Source organism: Sciurus carolinensis, chromosome 10, assembly GCF_902686445.1.
Source record: "Sciurus carolinensis chromosome 10, mSciCar1.2, whole genome shotgun sequence".
Classification (NCBI taxonomy): domain Eukaryota; kingdom Metazoa; phylum Chordata; class Mammalia; order Rodentia; family Sciuridae; genus Sciurus; species Sciurus carolinensis.
In genome coordinates, this window is record NC_062222.1 from 95471720 (window position 1) to 95478665 (window position 6946).

At 36.0% G+C, this 6946-nt stretch overlaps 1 long non-coding RNA gene across 1 annotated transcript; it reads right to left on the reverse strand.

Annotated features, from left to right (window-relative positions):
• Positions 1-439: 439 nt before the first annotated feature.
• Positions 440-5689, reverse strand: LOC124994015 (uncharacterized). The gene is made up of 3 exons (XR_007110424.1): positions 5581-5689; positions 2763-2809; positions 440-857 (listed from the first exon to the last, which is right to left on the reverse strand). It is a non-coding gene; the product is annotated as an uncharacterized LOC124994015 (long non-coding RNA).
• Positions 5690-6946: the final 1257 nt, after the last annotated feature.

A 6946-nucleotide genomic window follows, 5' to 3' on the forward strand; every position in this document is an offset into this window, starting at 1 on the left:
GGTTATTTGCTTTTCCCTGCAAATGTACCTTTGACTCAATGACACTGTAAGAAATTAAATTTAAGGTTTTAGCCATTTAAAAATCTCAACTAGAAAACATTAATATAAGATTGACATAGTGTTTTCCCTTTCATACATTACTTACCTCCTCAAAAGAAAATATATGCACACACACACACATATAATATGGATGTATTTTAACATAAATGTAATTATGGTGAAATTTAGAGTCACAGAGTTTTAACTAACTTATTATTTTATCCAATTAAAATATTATATTCATTGTTTTCTTACTCATTATTTACTTATTTTAATTCATTGTCTATACACTGCATTTTCCATGTATTGTATTGATAAATGACCTTCATAGATAGCACTATGTCCAAATCACTATCTTCATTTGTTGGTACTCTTTTTATAACCTTCTGACTCACTTCTGTTTTTAGTTTAGGGGATGAGTATGGCTGCATATTGGAAAATAACTAAATAAACCCAACTTAAATAAAATTGGGTTGATTTTTCTTTCATAAAACTGGAAACTGGAATGTAGTGTCCAGATCTTATACTGTGGTCTCCAGTTCCTGCTCAATTCTATCTCTCAGACATCCTTATATCAGGCCTTCTGCTCCTCAAGATGCCCTGCAGTCATAATTTAGTCCTGGTATATGCATCCTTTAATCCCGTGTCTGGGGAAGCAGTAAAAGGGAAAACAGGAAAACGATAGCCTACAGAACCAGCTCCATCTATGGAGTTTTCTCCCAAAGTCCCATCCAGAGATTTCAGCTTATCTAGTATTGACATAACCACTCCAAGCTGCAAGGGAAGCTGAGAAATATTTTCACCATGTGCAATGCAATCTGGAAAAAAAAAAAAAAAAGAAAGAAAAAAGTGAAACAGAACAAGATTTTATTAACAATGTAAGAAAGAGAAAGAAAGGGAGAATGAGAATGGAGATTGGGTAAGCAATTGCCATTTGTAAGCAATTCTTATATTTTGCTTCTACTCTTGTCCTTATTTAGTCTGTATCCCATAAACAGAGAACTCTTTTACAACACAAAATTGTATCTGGTGATTCCTTGATATAAAACCAATGCACTTAGAATAAAATTAATGTTCTTTCAATATACTATATGCCAATACGTAGCCTGATATAAATTCCTATTTCTCCCTTATTTATAGCAATAGCCACACTACTTTTAGTGTCAAACATCCCAAGTACATTTCAACCCCTGAATCTATATACTCACTACTCCCTCTGTCTAGTTCTCTCTTTCAGAAGGACATTTTTTTGTGTGTGGCCTAATAAAATATGTCATTCAGTAAATCTCAGAGAAGTCTTCAAATCACACAGCAGCATGTTGAATAGCTTGAACTCTGAATTTGAACTTTCTAGATTGAAATCCTGGTTTCCACCAGGAGACAGGTGGGTGACTTTATGCTGTACTTACCTCTTCTTTGTTTACATTTTCACATCTGTAAAATGTGTTTGTTATCTATTCCTCAGGGTTTTTGATAGCATCCAACCATTTTATACATAAGTATAATTCACTAAAACATTATTTGGTAATTACAGTTACTTGAAAAGTGTTGGCAAAAAATTTAATTGGACTCCACCACTCTTTTAAAAGCCATTATCTAAGCTTACAGTTTCCTTTGTAAAACAGATTACTATTAAAACTACCTGATTTATTTATGCAATTACTTATTAACTAACCTCTCAAGGAAAAAGTAGACTGAATTAAGGTTCTACTTTATATTCAGAGCCCAGACTAGTTCCTAGCATAGATTAAGTGCTCAAAAATTTACCAAATGGATTCTAAGACAATATTTTTATTTATTTTCCTCGTATTTCAAAGTCAGGTCATATCTGATAGATCGTTAATACTTTATTAAAATATTTGCTGCTTGCTTGTTAACATTCCCTTTTTAATTCTGACCTGGATTCAGAGGTTAAGATCATGCCAAAAGTTTGAAAAAGAAAATTAAATCAACTTTAATGGGAAGCTGCCTGGATGAAAAATCAAGTATCAGCGACAAAATGAAATGTTTCTCCAGATCCACCCTACTCCCAGAAGTGAGTAATACACTCTATTTATCATAAATATTTGGAAATTGGAAGATTACACTTACATAAAATAATGAAATAAGCAATTTACCATAGATTCACATGTACATAATATTCACATTGCTGAGGTAAAGTAATGTCAGTTGCCCACTAAACACAAAAATCTCAGTGACTTCAAATAATATGGATCATTTAATTATTTATTTATTTTTTGAAAGTAGTGTGGCTATTGCTATAAATAAGGGAGAAATAGTAGGAATTTATATTGAAGATTGAGGAGGCATTTGTCCTCTTGCTGATAACTCCAAAAGTCAGGCAACTGTCCTGCAGCAATACATTCTCAACACATGGACTCCAGAATTAGCTTGCAATACAACATATGAAGGAAGTACGCCAGCTTTTAACTGCTGTATTACCTCTTCTTCCAATCTTTGGTTCTGAATTGGGTCATATAGTTAAACTGAACTGCAAGGGAGGATAAGAAATATAAGGGAATGCATGGAACACTAGGTAAGTTTCCTACCTCAATATTATACACGGAAGAGGATCTATTTCGTATTATTAAACAAATCATATAATTCATATTAGCTGTGAATGTAGAGGTATGTTTATTACAAAGCATTAACAGTGTGCATATTGAAGACAATTTTAGATTGTGTCATCTCAACTGCTATTCTCTGAAAATAATATCACTCACCCATGGAAATCAGACGAAAACTGCATCATCCACAAATACATTGGATACTGAATGAAGAAAAGAACAATTAATTTTTAGTTTCCCTGGAGAATGAATTACTATGACAATGAATATATGTTTAACAAAATTACATATTAAAGGGGAAAATACATTGAATTTGAATTATTTTAATGATTAGCCGATAATGTTATGCAAGTAGTTTCACCATTTGGGTTCTTTGTTTCTTTGTTTTAATAAAGTATATGAAAAAGATGTTTTTAACTTTTTTGTTTTGTTTTGTTTTGTTCTGGGGATTGAACCCAGGGCCTTGTGCATGCAAGGCAAGCACTCTACCAACTGAGCTATATCCTGTTTTTAATTTTTCAATACAAAACATCTATGATTCTATGACATGCTTTTTCAACCTAAGTGCTGTATTCTCCAACTGACATGCCCTAAAATTGTCATGCATTAATTGTAAATTGTTATTTATTTTCCAAAACTTAGGATAATTTCCAATATGGATGCAAAGTCAAATCAGGAATCACAATCAAAGGAAGTACTTCATACACTTTATTAAAACAGAAACAAAGAACCCAAATGGTGAAACTACTTGCATAACATTATTGGCTAATCATTAAAATAATTCAAATTCAATGTATTTTCCCCTTTAATATGTAATTTTTGTTAAACATATATTCATTGTCATAGTAATTCATTCTCCAGGGAAACTAAAAATTAATTGTTCTTTTCTTCATTCTTCATTTGGAAACTTTATTGTACACGCGCATGTATTTATACATGTGCATGTATTTATATTACTTTTTTTACATTTGTTGTTAATTCAAGAAATAAGATGCTCATTCTTCCGAAGTCAAAATCTTAAGACATATAATGTATACCTGCATTGTCTTGTTTTAAAAGACAAAAAGTGACATTAGAACCAGAAAAAAGTCATTTTGACTTTGTGGATATTTAACATATGTACCTGCTATTGTGCTCAACTGGCAGGTGGCTAACACTTTTTGCACTGAAAAACTTTTCCCTTAATGCCTGCGTGTGCTTTTGTGTCATTTCCTGCCCTGAGGAGATGAGCACACCTGCCGTTCAATCTGCCTAACTATGCTGCATGATGAGCTTGCCATTTTGTGTGTGCCTTGTCTTAGAACTGTAGTTTCACAAGTCCTCCCGTGTTGCCTTGTTCCTAAACTGTTGCTAAAGCTATAATGTGGTTCCACAGAACATTAAAAGGAAAGGTAGAAGGGAAGTAGAACAGGAAGTCTAACTGATCCTCACTGGGCAGCCACCTTTCGAAGGGTCACCACTTTCTAAGGACTGGTCCTCAGCTTTGCTAATACTGATGAGCTTTGCTATCAAGTCAGGATGTGAGGAACCAAACACCAGAGGGTGATGAGTCCTTGACTGGATTTAATGAAGGTAAAACACTGGTGTCTCATCCAAACAGCACAGGATCAAACATCTGGGAAATAGAGTTTATAAGTTAGACGTAGGAAGATGGAGGGTGAACTGGTGTTAAAGGAAATTTTCAAAGAAGGTCTCAATTATCACAAAAATGTGAGGAAGTTAATATGTTCTTCAGTAGGAAAGAAAGAGATCCCTGTTTATTAGGGTTTGCTCGTGTCGGCACACTGTGTGTTTGCAGTTTCACTTAATCTGCACTATAATCCCAAATGGTAGCTGCGGTTATTCTCACTTATAGGGATAAATTTGGGTCAGAAGGAAGCCTCACTACTTGGAGGAGCAGACCCTGTTTGACAACCAGGCCAAGCTAGAGGTTTCCTATAATGTGATGCTCTTATCCTTAACTTCAGTGCATTTCTTTTCCTAAATGTGGAAGACCAAGTATAAACTGATAAAAAAAATAGTTTTTATTTTCCCTTTTCTAAGCTCAATATAAACCTCACTTCACTCTGGTTGACACTTTTATTCCCTCAGACATTTGTACAAACTACAAGTTTCTTATCTCCATTCTTATCCCGAGGCTTCTTGTTCATCTTGATTAGACTTGGGTATTTCCAATCCTCTAGAAACACTTTCAGAAAGTGAAATGATATTATTGTTACATAACTAGCCCTTGGTGAACCCCCGTTGCCTTCTAGCATTCATTATTTCCATTCAAGCAAACTGCATTTTTTTTTAAAGGAAGCCCAGCTTGATGGTATGAAAACAACAACAACAAAAATGACTTATTTTTCTTTAGTCATAGCATTCCAACATATTCTATTGAATATGCACTCTCCACCGGGAGACAGACCCTTTAAAAATGCCAACTTTAAGAAGTTTCTATAGCTTTCTGGACATTTACTATTAGCTCTACACTGCATTAGTCTAGCCCATCATAGAATGTTAATAGATGCAAAGCTTTCCTCTTCCCTGTTGTTGGTCATCATTGTGGAACTAGGAACATTCTTTGAAAATGAACATGTGTTCTTTTTTGGAGCTGTCCTTTCTTCTCTCCTCTAGGATGAAGCTACTTTGATAATGAGAATAAAGAGCAAGGGGGTGAAAGTGATGAACTTCAGTGTATTAACTGGATCTGGCTGCCATTTTCTTGGTGGTGGCCATTGTTGCTTTTCTGACCAACACTGATGAATGATTTCTGCTTGCCAGGTGTGATTCTGTAATGAGGTACCTCAGTCCTGGAACACCCAGGCTGCAGGGATTTACACTGCACAGTCCCTGGATATTGGAGTTCAAGCTCATCCTCTTCCACTATGATGATCTCAGGTTCCACCCTTAGTACCTCATGTACAGTCATCTCCCTTGTCTGTCTGCCCTCTTCCACTGGTTCCTACAAACATGGATGAAAGCCACTTACCTTCCAGAGTGTACACTTGACACAGAGGACATTCACACATCCTTAGTATGCCAGAGAGATGCCACGGTGCTTCACACCCACCCTACTCTTCCTTGCCCCTCTCTCCAATTCTCTTCCTCCCTGCTCAGAAAGACAAAAGACAGTCAAATATCCATTGCATGAGTGCTTTTAAAAATTGAGGGAATTTGAACCAGTCTCTCTTATTGCTGTGCTGGTATGTGAGTAATTTCACTAATGTGTCCTCATCACCTGATTTGGCAGAAAAATGCCCAAACCTTTCACCCTCATGGTGGGATGGCCTCCATCACTCACAGGTCACTTCCCACGAGGCCAATGACTGATGACACACTTTATCTCTTGCTTCTCTGTACTTTTTAGATATTTTTGGCAGCAAGTGAAGTTGGAGGATAAGTGGTGAAAGGAAGGCTGATTCCCATAGCACTTGGTAAGTGCTGGGAGGGGAAATAAAAGCCCCAATTGCTGGAGGTCATCTTTGGAATGGCATGCATTTAGCAACCTTTCTTCAGCTTTGGACTGAATTGAGTTGTGAAACCCTATGAAACAAAAAAACTCCATCATATTTCCTATTACGTATGCATTTTTAAATGTATTATTTCAAAAAATCACTGAGTGCCTTCTATACTCTGGCCCTTGAGTGAGCGCTAACATAGAAAACTGAGAAAATACTATTACCACCCTCACAGTCAGAGTCAGGCACGCTAGTTCATGCCCTGTCTTTGGCCACAATACCCATAGCTGCCCACTAGTTTTAACTTGAACTCTTTAGCGCCGTGATGATGTGTTTACTAAGTGTGATGGGAGCAGCTGGAGGAGTGGAAATGGTTCTCTGTGGGAGGCAGGAGGTTCAGGGAAGACTTCACAGATGAAGAATTGTTCCTCCTGCCTCTTACGGAACAGGTAGGAATTAGACAGTTAAAAAGATAAGAATGGGCATTCAAGTTTGAAGGCATAGCATGTGAAAAAGCAAGAAGGCATAAAAGAAAAAGGAAAATACATGTAATCAAGCATGGCTCGAGCAGAGACTCCATAATAATAGGAGAAGGATAAGCAAGGCAATCATATTTAATGACTTTTATTCTTTTACTGTCCATAGTGATTCTGATTTTTGTCAGGCATAAGAATTTCTCAGTGTTCTTGCTCAAATGTAAATGCAAATTTCCAACCCTACTAGAAATTTTCTAGTCCTACTATAAATTCTCAACCTGTGTTTGTGAAGTAAGGTCCAGTATTCTGGACTTTTAAAGGTATTCCGGAATCATCTAATAGGTAGCATATGGTAGTTCACTGAAATAGATTCTGGTAAGGCATTAAGACATTGAAGCAAGTGGGTAACACACTCAGATTT